Raw genomic sequence first — 12,517 nt, 5'->3', positions numbered from 1 at the left:
ATATTTAAGGAAGAACTAACACCAATTATATACAAACTTTTCCATAATATATAAGAATAGGGGCCTAAGTAATACGATCTTGGACATAGAAAGCGGCAAAGGTTTCATGACAAAGATGCCAAAAGCAATTGCAACAAAAGCAAAGATAGACAAATGGGATCTAATTAAACGTAAAAGCTTCTGCACATCAAAATAAACTATCAACAGAGTAAACAGACAATGTACAGAATAGGAGAAAATATTTGCAAACTAAGCATCTGACAAAGTTCTAATATCCAGCATCTGTAAGGAACTTAAACAAATTTACAAGAAGAAAGAACCCCATTAAAAAGTGGGTAAAGAACATGAATAGACACTTTTCTAAAGAAGACATACATGCAGCCACCAAGAGTATGAAAAAAGCTCAATATCACCGATCATTAGAGAAATGCAAATCAAAACCACCGTGAGACACCATCTCACACCAGTCAGAGTGGCTATTATTAAAAAGTCAAAAAATAACATGCTGGTGAGGTTGTGGAGAAAAGGGAACGCTTATACGCTGTTGGTGGAAGTGTAAATCAGTTCAACCATTGTGGAAAGCAGTGTGGCAATTCCTCAGAGACCTAAAAACAGAACAACCGTTCAACCGAGTAATCCCATTACTGGGTATATACCCAGAGGAATATAAGTCATTCTACCATAAAGACTTGAATGTTCATTGAAGCACTCTTCACAATAGCAAAGCCATGAAATCAACCTAAATGCCCATCAATGACAGACTGGAAAATGAAAATGTGGTACATATACACCATGGAATACTATGCAGCCATAAAAAATAAGATCTGGCCGGGTGCGGTGACTCAAGCCTGTAATCCCAGCACTTAGGGAGGCCGAGACGGGTGGATCACGAGGTCAGGAGATCGAGACCATCCTGGCTAACACGGTGAAACCCCGTCTCTACTAAAAATACAAAAAACTAGCCAGGCGAGGTGGCGGGCGCCTGTAGTCCCAGCTACTCCGGAGGCTGAGGCAGGAGAATGGCGTAAACCCGGGAGGCGGAGCTTGCAGTGAGCTGAGATCCGGCCACTGCACTCCACCCCGGGCTACAGAGCAAGACTCCGTCTCAAAAAAAAAAAAAAAAAAAAAAAAAAAAAAAAAAAAAAAAAAAAAAAAAAAAAATAAGATCTGTCTTTTGTGGGAATGTGGATGGAGCTGGAGGCCATTATCCTTAGCAAGCTAACACAGGAACAGAAAACCTATACAGCATGTTCTCACTTATAAGTGGGAGCTAAATGACAAGAACTCATGAACACAAGGGAACAACAGACGCTGGGTTCTACTTAAGGGTGGAGGGTAGGAGGAGGGAGAGGAGAAGAAAAAATAACTACTGGGTACCAGGCTTAGTATCTGGGTGACAAAATAATCTGTACAACAAACCCCTGTGACACAAGTTTACCTATATAACAAACCTATATATCATGTACCCCTAAACCTAAAATGAAAGTTAAAAAAAAAAAAAAGGAATAGGGACCAGTTTCCAACTCATTTTGTGGAAGACAGCAAGGAAAACTGCAAACTAATATCGCTCATGAACTTGGCTGCAAAAATCTTCCATGAAATACTAGAAAATCAAATCCAACAATGTATAAACAGAAGTGTGGCTTAGTGGGATTTCTCATGGAAACACAAGGTCAGTTTAACATTTATGAAACAATCAATTTAGTTTACTAAATTAAAAGACAAAGGAAGAAAAAAACATGATGGTTTCAGTATATGAATAAATTTTTTGAAATAAAATTCAGCATCTATTTATGATTTAAAAATCTCTCAGCAAACTAACAGAAGTTCCTCAACCTGGCAAAGGGCATCAACAAGGCTCTTATAAGTAACATTGTATTTAATGGTAAAAGACTGAATATTTCCAGGCTAAGATGAGGAACAAGGCAAGGATGTCAACTACTGCCACTCCTAGTCAATGTTGTTCTGGAAGTCCTAGACAGTGCAATGAGGCAAGAAAGAGAAATAAAAGACACACATTTTGGAAAGTAGGAAATAAAACTCTGTTCAGAGAGGACATGATTGTCTAGTAGAAAAATCTCAAAGAATCTAGCAAAAGATACAAGAACTAAAGTGAATGAAGGTATGAAGTTTTCAGGATACAATGCAATACATTAAAATCAATTGTGTTTCAGTATAATAGCAATGAACAATTGTAAATCAAAATAAAACGTAGCAATTACAATGGTATCGACAAACATAAAATGCTTTGGTATAAATCTAATAAAATATGTGCAAGATATGTATTCTGAAGACTATAAAACACTGATGAAAGAAATCAAAGAAAACATGTATAAATGGAGAGGTATATATTATTCAAATATTGAATAATTCAATATATTTAAGATGTCAATTCTCCTTAAACTGATCTGTAGACTCAACACTATTCTAATTGAAATCTCAACAGAATGAACTGATTGAAATGTTAAGTGGAAAGGCAACAGAACTTGGACATCCAAAGTAATTTTGGAAAAAAAAGTAAAATTGGAGGACTCATATTACGTGGTTTCAAGACTTGGGATCAGTCATATCCCAAACCTCAGCATCATGCAATATATTTAGGTAACTAGCACAAGTACCCCTGAATCTAAAATAAAAGTTGAAATTATTTTTTAAAAAAGATTCATAATAAAACTCCAGTAATCAAAACAGTTGGTATTAGAGAAATTATAGATATAAAGACCAATGGAACAGAGTAGAGTTCTGAAATAGACCTACCTATACCTGGCCAGTTGATTTTCAACAAATATGCAAGGCAGTTAAACTGAGAAAGGATAGTCTTTTCAATAAATAGTATTGAAACAATTGCATATCCACATGGAAAAGAATGAACCTCCATTCATACCATTCACTGTACTCAAAATGAATCATAGGCATAAGTGTAAAACCTAATACTATAAAACTTCTAGAAGAAAACTACGCAGAAATCTTTGTTACCTTGGATGAGCAAAGTTCTCTCAGCTATGACACCAAAAGCATGATCCATGCAAGAAACAAAAAACGATACATTGAATTTCACCAAAATTAAGAATTCCTCCTTTTTAAAAGACACTATTGGTTTGTGTTTTAGTTTGTTTGTTGTTGTTTTTTGAGACAGGGTCTCACTCTGTAGCCCAGGCTGGAGTGCAGTAGCAAGATCTTGGCTCACTGCGACCTCTGCCTCCTAGGTTCAAGCAGCTCTTCTGCCTCAGCCTCCCTAGTAGCTGGGACTACAGGTGTGTGCCACCACACTTGGCTAATTTTTGTAGTTTTAGTAGAGAGAGGGTTTCACCATGTTGGCCCGGCTGGTCTTGAACTCTTGACCTCAAGTAATCCACCCACCTTGGCCTCTCAAAGTGTTGGGATTACAGGTGTGAGCCACCATGCCCAGCCTAAAGACACTATTAAAAGAATGAAAAGACAGACCACAGACTGAGAGAAAATAGTTTCAACTTGTAAATCTAATAAAGGATTTGTATCCAGGATAAGAAGGAACTCCCAAAATTTAGTAACGAGAAAACACACAATATAATAAAAATATGGTCTCAAGATTTGCATAGATGGGAAAAAATATACCAAACAAATTGTTTCAGCTCTTTATTGCTGAATACCAAATAACTCCCAAACATGTAGTAGTGCGAAACAGTAACGATTTCTTATTTCTCAGTATTGTATAGGTCAAGATTTCTGTCAGGGCTAGGCTGGGCTGTCCTTCTGCTCCGTGTGGTCTCATCTGGTGACCCTCACATGGTTGTATTCAGTATGTGGCTGGGCTGGAAGGTCCAAGGAGCTTTGCTTACATCTGGCACCTGCTCCAATATGAAGGCTGTCTCCACACCGTGTCCCATCACTCAGTCTTGCGTGAATGTCTGTACTTCGTGGCAGTAGTGTTGCCAAAGCACGATGTTGAAAGCTGCTGGAATTGCTTAAGGGCTAGGCAAGGAATTGGCACCGTGTCACTTCTGCCACTTTCTGTCAGCCAAAGCAAGTCACAAGGCCAGCCCGGATTTCAGGTCAGGGGAATTAGACTCCACTTCTGCAGGCAGATGCACTTATAGGGACAAGAAGAATTGTTGGCAACCATATTTGGAAACTCTACCACACAAATGATAACAATCAGAAGGTAGTATTTGTGCAAATGTAGAAAAATTAATTTAGGTAAAACTTATTAAAGGAGAAAATATGACAAACCACCAGAAGCATAAAACAACTGAACTTCTATGTAATTTTAGCATGACTTAAAAATATACAAAGCAAATACTGATTGAAAAGAAATGAGACATAAGTAAACCCATAAAGATGATGGCATGTTTTAGTATCCACCTCTCTCAGAAAATGACATCAAAAATAAATAAATTTAAAATAAATAAATATAAAGTAAACAAGGATACAGGGAGTTGAATGGCACACTAAAGTTTAATTTATTAGATAGATGATGGTTATAATTTTCTACCCATCAAACAGAAAATAGATACTCTTTTCAAGTATCTGTGAAACACAAAATGCTGACTGTATTATCCCTTAAAATAAATCTTAACACATATCATAAATTATACAGGTCACTTCCTCTGAGTTTGATGAGATGGAAGTAGAAATAAACAACATCAAAATTAACTCTTAGTCCAGAATTTGTTTTTAAAACTGAAACTGGTTAGAAAATAGTAATATTTAGAAATGAATGGTAGCATTCCACATCCAGCAAAGTCTGAATAGCTTGTTTTGGATGAGCCCTCCCACTGAGAAAAAACAACCAGAAAATCTGGATTAAAAACTACGTTTGAAGGCATTGGAGAGCTACCAAGACAGTGTAAGTTTGGGGCCAAGATCTGGAGTGGGAGGAAATATAAGATAGGTGAGCCCAGTATTTGGCAGCAAATTTCCACTCAAGGGACTTGCTAATTTAAAAATTGAAGTAACAGTTTGGAGGCCAAGAAGCTGAGCAGAAATTTCTCAGAGCAGCAGTCTCAGAGGCTAGGGGACAAAAATTGGAGTTGAGGATCTGTGAAAGATGGGGAACCAGGTAAACATTCCCAGATTCCTTTGAATGAACCCTGGAAATAGATCAGCCCTCACAAGGATGAAGTCCAACTTTGAATCATCTCAATTCCTCCCCAATTGGAATAAGATGAGCTGCCGCTAGCTTATACATCTGCCAAAAGCAAAAGAACATCCTCTCTGGAGAAAGATCACATCATCCAGAGCTTCAAATTATTTCCATAATTTTTTCATACACAATGCCCAGCACTCAATCAGTAAAAACCAGGTCCACAAAAGACAAGCTTTGATTGAAAACCAAGAGAATAAAAAGCAGGTAAAATAGGTTCGACTTTTGCCAACAGCTGAGTGGCTTGAATCTCTATCAAACCAATCCTGCCTCAGATGACAACCATAGACTCTTGCAAAATATGGTAAACAAATATCTGAAAGCCATAGAAAGCAACCAACAAGCAGGCAGAAGCTGGAGGGAAATGACATTTGAAAGAAGGGAAAGGCACTGGGCGATCTGCACATTTCAACAGCTCTTTGCACAAAAGAAAAGCAAAGCATAGTCTGCCCTCTGTGGAGTTACTAAAACTTGGATAGAAAATCCAGTCTTGGCTGGGTGCAGTGGCTCACACCTGTAATCCCAGCACTTTGGGAGGCCAAGATGGGCGGATCACTTGAGGTTAGGAGTTTGAGACCAGCCTGGCCAACATAGTGAAACCCTGTCTCTATTAAAAATACAAAAAATTAGTTGGGCATGGTGGTGGGTGCCTGTAATCCCAGCTACTCAGGAGGCCGAGGCAGGGGAATTGCTTGAACCCAGAAGGTGGAGGTTGCGGTAAGCTGAGACTGTGCCATTGCACTCCAGCCTGGGTGACACAGTGAGACTCCATCTCAAAAAAAAAAAAGAAAAAAGAAAATCCAGTCTTACTTACATAAGAATCAAAAGACACAGTTTCCACTGTAGCTGGAAATTGAGGGAGTAACTCCCAGAAAGGAGAGAACTAGGTAGGGGGAGACCCAAATTATATGTGCAAACTATGTCCAAGTCCCCAAGTCTCTGGATGCCTCCTGAACTAGCATCCATTGGGCAGGTCCCAAGCAATGCATCCAAGACTAAAAGAACTGAGCTGACATTTCAGCTGCCAACCACCACAGAGGAGACAGAATTTACAGTTTGGTTTCAGCCAAGGCAATTGTTTATTTTAAAAAATACAAAACAACAAAAATAGCACTTTTAAGAGACACATACTAGAATCCAAAGTGTCTACAGCTTATCACTCACAAAGTCCAGGATACAATCCAAAGCTACTTGGTATATAAGAAGCAAGAAAACATGACCCATTATCAGGAGAAAAAACAATTCATGGAGAATGCCCTTAAGATGACCCAGATGTTGGAATCAGCAGAAAAGTGTTTTAAGACAGTTACTTTAACTATGCTCCATATCACAAGGGAAAATACACTTATAATGAATAAAATACAGAAAATAGGCTGGGTGCAGTGGCTCATGCCTGTAATCCCAACACTTTGGGAGTCCAAGGCAGGTGGATCACTTGAGACCAGGGGCTCAAGACCAGCCTGCCAACATGGCAAAACCCCATCTCTACTAAAAATACAAAAATTAGCTGAGGATGATGGTGCATGCTGGTGGCACAGCTACTTGGAAGGCTGAGGCATGAGAATCACTTGAACCTGGGAAGCCAAGGTTGCTGTGAGGCGAGATCACACCACTGCACTCCACACTCCAGCCTGGGTGATAGAGCAAAACTCTGTTTAAAAAAAAAAAAAAAAAGGAGAAGAAAATAGAAGTTGTATAACTGAAAAATACAGTATCTGAAGTAAAAAATGTACTGGGGACTTATTGAAGATGAGAGAAAAGGAGAAAAGTCAGTGAATTTGAAGTCAAATCAATGGGAATTATCCAGGCTGAAGAACAGAGCCTCAGGTACCCAAGAGATCATATCAGAAAGATTAACATCCATGTAAATGGAATACCAGAAGAAGAGGGTAGGATGAGGGCAGAAAACATATGTGAAGAAACAATGGTGCTGCGTATGGTGGTTCATGCCTATAAACCCAGCACTTTGGGAGGTCAAGAAAGGAGAATCACTTGAGCCCAGGAAATCAAGACCAGCCTAGGCAACATGGCAAAACCCCATCACTATCAATCAATCAATAAATAAAAATTAGTTGGGTGTGGTGGTGCATGCCTGTGGTCCCAGCTACTCAGGAGGCTGAGGCAGGAGGATTGCTTGAGCTCAGGAGGTCCAGATTGTAATGAGCCTTGTTTGTACCACTGCATTCCATCCTGGGCAACCGAGCAAGACCCTGTCTCAGACGAATAAAGAAAGAAGGAATGGTTTAAAATGTACCAAATTTTTTTGAAAAACAAATTTACAGATTCAAGGACCTCAGTAAATACCAAGCAAGCCGGGCGCGGTGGCTCAAGCCTGTAATTCCAGCACTTTGGGAGGCCGAGACGGGTGGATCACGAGGTCAGGAGATCGAGACCATCCTGGCTAATATGGTGAAACCCCATCTCTACTAAAAAATACAAAAAACTAGCCGGGCGAGGTGGTGGGCGCCTGTAGTCCCAGCTACTCCGGAGGCTGAGGCAGGAGAATGGCGTGAACCCGGGAGGCGGAGCTTCCAGTGAGCTGAGATCTGGCCACTGCACTCCAGCCTGGGCGACAGAGCGAGACTCCATCTCAAAAAAAAAAAAAAAACCAAGCAAAATGAATACAATAAACCACTCTCAAGCACATCATTATCAACCTGTTGAGGACAAAAGTAAAGAGAAAAATCTTAAAAGGAGCAAGAAAAACTAATATATTACATGTAAGGGAACAATTATTTTAATGACCACTGACTTTTTTTTTTTTTTTTTTTTGAGACAGAATCTTGCTCTGTCACCCAGGCTGGAGTGCAGTGGCACAATCTTGGCTCACTGCAAGCTCTGCCTCCCGGGTTCATGCCATTCTCCTGCCTCAGCCTCCCGAGTAGCGAGTAGCTGGGATTACAGGCACCCACCACCAAGCCTGGCCTTTTTTTTTTTTTTTTTTTGATGTTTTTAGTAGAGACGGGGTTTCACCATGTTGGCTAGACTGGTCTCAGACTCCTGACCGCATGATCTGCCTGCCTCGGCCTCCCAAAGTGCTAAGATTACAGGTGTGAGCCACTGCACCTGGCCACTGAATTCTTACTAAAGATTATGGAGCTCAAAAATGCTTTAAAAATTTGCTTAAAGAAAAAATGCTTTAGGCTGGGCACAGTGGCTCACACCTGTAATTCCAACACTTTGCGGGGCTGAGGTGGGCAGATCACTTGAGGCCAGCAGTTCGAGACCAGCCTGGCCAACATAGTGAAACCCAGTATCTACTCAAAATACAAAAATTAGCTGGGCTTGGCAGTGGGTGCCTGTAATACCAACTGCTTGGGAGGCTGAGGCAGAAGAATCGCTTGAACCTGGAAGGCAGAGGTTTCAGTGAGCCAAGATCCCACCACTTCCCTCCAGCCTGGGTGACAGAGGGAGACACTGTCTCAAAAAAAAAAAAAAAAAAAAAAAGAGAAGAAAGCTTTAAAAAATTCCAGCAACCACAATGTAGTGAAAATATCCTTTGATAATAAAGGCAAAATGAAAGTGCATTCATATTTTTTTCAAAGGGGAGAAAATATCACAAATAGGTTTTGTATTGCATGAAATGCTAAAGGAAACTCCTCAAAAAGAAAAAAAAAATAAAGTCATAAAATGCTAACCCCAAGTCTAACCATATCAATATTTACATTAGTGTGAATGGACTAAACACTATAATTAAAAGTCATATTGCCCTAATGAATAAAAAACAAAACTCATAATATGCCATCTACAAGAGACCCACTTTAAATATAGGTTGAAAGTAAACAGAAAAAAAAAAACAACAGTTATCCCATGCAAAAAGTAAGTATAAGAAAGCTGGAGTGGTTATATTAACATCAAATAGACTTCAAGAAAAAGAATATTTCCAGAGATAAAGGAAGCATTTCATTATTATATGGGAGTAAAAATCCATAAATGTGTATGTTCCTAAGAGGTCCGAAGTACACCAAGCAAAAATTCATAAAATTAAAGGAAAAAAGAGACAATTTTATAATCATACTTGAAGATTTTTACACTCCTCTTTCAGCACTTAATAGAACAATTAGACCAAAAATAAACCAATAAAAATGTAGTATATATGCACTACATCTAACAATTACAGAATAGACATAGAACTTTTCTTTTTTTTTTTTTTTTTTTGAGACGGAGTCTCGCTGTCTCCCAGGCTGGAGTGCAGTGGCCAGATCTCAGCTCACTGCAAGCTCCGCCTCCTGGGTCCACCCCATTCTCCTGCCTCAGCCTCCCGAGTAGCTGGGACTACAGGCGCCCGCCATCTCGCCTGGCTATTTTTTTGTATTTTTTAGTAGAGACGGGGTTTCACCGGGTTAGCCAGGATGGTCTCGATCTCCTGACCTCGTGATCCACCCGTCTCGGCCTCCCAAAGTGCTGGGATTACAGGCTTGAGCCACCGTGCCCGGCCGACATAGAACTTTTCAAATGTTCATAGCATATTCACCAGTACATATCATATGCTAGACCGTAAAGCAAAACTCAATGCATTTTAAAGAAATGAAGCTACATGGAATATGTTTTCTGACCACAATAGACATTTTACTGAGAATTAATAAGAATAAGATATCCAACAATTAAATAATATACTTCTTTTTCTCTCTCTCTCTCCTTTTTTTTTTTTTTTTTTTTTGAGATGGAGTTTCACTCTTGTTGCCCAGGCTGGAGTGCAATGGGGTGATCGTGAGATCTCGGCTCACTGCAACCTCTGTCTCCCAAGTTCAAGTGATTCTCCTGCTTCAGCCTCCTGAGTAGCTGGGATTACAGGCACCTGCCACCACGCCCAGCTAATATTTATTTTTTTAGTAGAGATGGGGTTTCACCATGTTGGCCAGACTTATCTCGAACTCCTGGCCTCAGGTGATCCACCCACCTCAGCCTCCCAAAGTGCTGGGATTACAGGCCTGAGCCACCGCGCCCAGCCCAAACAATGTAACTTCTTTTTTTTTTTTTTTTTTTTTTTTTACTAAGCAAAGAACTTTATTAACCTTTGTTTCAAACTTGATTCCCGGGCTTCTTCGGCTTAATTAGCTGCAAAGAATGAATTGTGTATAAGCAAAAACTGAAAAGAGCTGCAGTGTCCAAGGGGCTTGGGCTTAAAAATATCAGAGATCTAGATTTTATCAGATCCATAAACAAAAATTTCTTAAAAACCAGTCATAATATAAAATAGCAGCTCCCAGTAACTTCTTGAAGTTTTATCTTCAGAACTTGACTCAATTCAGTTTGCCTCATTCTTGGAAGCCTCATCAAAATTCTCCACAAGATCTGGAACTTCATCATCATCCTCCTCTCCAGTAGCAAGTGGTGATTTTCCATCTACAGATTGTTTGGGCAGAGCTTCTGCCAGTCTCCTTAATCTAGTCAGACTCTCTGCACCAAGCTGGTTTACGATGCTGGGTAGCATTTTCTGCCAGCTGCTTCGTCTCAGCATGGCCTGTAATGGTGAATGCGTGCGCTGCCAGAGATGCCTGAACTTTAGGGTTGTTAAAGTGGATCACTGTTCCTTGGTTTGTAAACATATTCACCTTTCCAATACCAGAGATATCGTTTACCCCTAACTTCTTTAAGGAGAACTGAAGTTTTTTATCAGCTGCTGTGGCTGTTCTATGAACCACCTTCTTCTTTCTGCGAGCAGTTCCTTTCCCACTAATGCACACTTGTGCCTGCAGTTTGGCGAGTTTTTCCTGGTTCATGATTGTTTCTTTCATCTTGTCGGAGCGAATAAGGGGCCGCGCGGGGACCTAGGGTTGGTGCTCAGGGGGTCTGGGGTGGACCAGCTGAGATTAGGCGCACGCACGCGGGGACGCAAGATGGCAGCTAAAGGGCAACAATATACTTCTAAATAGTTCACAAGTCAAAGACTAAAACCCAAAATAAATTATGTAATATTTTGCATTGAATGATAATAAAAATGTAACATATAAGGATCTGTGAGGTGCAGCCAAAGCAGCCGTTATGGGGAAAATTATGGTTTAAATACTCATATTAGAAAAGAAGAAAGTTTAAATGTTTGTATTAGAAAAAAAGAAAGATTTAAAATTAATTTTTATGGTTCCACATTAAGAATCTAAGAGGCCATGTGTGGTGGCTCACGCCTGTAATCCCAGCACTTTGGGAGGCCAAGGCGGGCAGATCACCTGAGGTCAGGAGTTCAAGACCAGCCTGGCCAACATGGTGAAACCCCATCTCTACTAAACATACAAAAATTAGCCAGGCGTGGTGGTGGGCATCTGCAATCCCAGCTACTTTGGGAGGCTGAGGCACGAGAATCACTTGAACCCAGGAGATGGAGGTTTCAGTGAGCTGAGATTGCACCACTACACTCCAGACTCCAGTCTACGTGACAGAGTGAGACTCCGTCTCAAACAAACAAACAAACAAACAAACAAAGAATCTAAGAAAAGTAAACCAAATTAATTAGAGGAAGAAAATACTAAAACTAAAAGTAGAAATCAATGCTACAGAAAACAGACAAGCAACAGAGAAAATTAACAGTGAAGAGTTAAGTCTTTTAAAAGATTGTATGTTTTAGAGACAGCATCTTGCTGTCATTCAGGCTGGAGTGCAGTGGGGCAATCATAACTCACTGCAGCCTCAAACTCCTGGGCTCAGGTGACCCTCCTGCCTCAGCCTCCTGAGTAGCTAGGACTATAAGTCCATATCACCACACCTGACTAATTTTTAAATTTTTGTAGCAATGGGATCTCCTTATTTTGTGCAGGCTGGTCTCAAACTCCTGGGCTCAAACTATGCCCCTTGACTGGCTTCCCACAGTGCTGGAATTACAGGCATGAGCCTTTGCGCTGGCCTTAAAAGATTTTTAAAAATTGATAAACCTCTAGTCAGATATCAAGAAAAAAAGAGGAAAACCCCACAAATTATCAAATATCAGGAATGCAAGAGGAGTTAGCACTACAAATATCACAAGCATTGAAGAATAAAAAGTGATAATATTATGAATAACTTTGTCAATAAATTCAATTCAAATAAAATGTATGAATTCCTTGAAAGACTAATTATCAAAAATGACCCAAAGTGAGACAGAAAATATAAATATCCATAAATATTAGGGAAATTGAATTTGTTATTGAAAACCTTTTCGCAAGGAAAGTTCCAGGCCCAAATAATTTTACAAGTGAGTCCTAGCTTTCTTTAAGAAAGAAACAAAGAAGACCAACCTCAGGCAACTCTTAGAGAAAATAAAGGGGATAAGAAAACTTTCCAAATTATTTTATGAGCCCATCACAATCCAATTACCAAAACTTGACAAACCCATTATGGAAAAAAAAGAGAAAATTACAGAGCCACATCTCCCATGAACATAGACAAAAAACAACAACGACAACAACAACAACAAAACACAAA

At 39.8% G+C, this 12,517-nt stretch overlaps 1 pseudogene; it reads right to left on the bottom strand.

Annotated features, from left to right (window-relative positions):
* Nucleotides 1-10,125: 10,125 nt before the first annotated feature.
* Nucleotides 10,126-10,928, bottom strand: LOC103239891 (transcription factor BTF3 pseudogene; annotated as a pseudogene).
* Nucleotides 10,929-12,517: the final 1,589 nt, after the last annotated feature.

The sequence above is a fragment of the Chlorocebus sabaeus genome, chromosome 12 (genome assembly GCF_047675955.1).
Source record: "Chlorocebus sabaeus isolate Y175 chromosome 12, mChlSab1.0.hap1, whole genome shotgun sequence".
Taxonomy (NCBI): Eukaryota; Metazoa; Chordata; class Mammalia; order Primates; family Cercopithecidae; genus Chlorocebus; species Chlorocebus sabaeus.
Note: the sequence above shows the minus strand (reverse complement) of the source record. Positions and strands in the feature narration are given on the sequence as shown.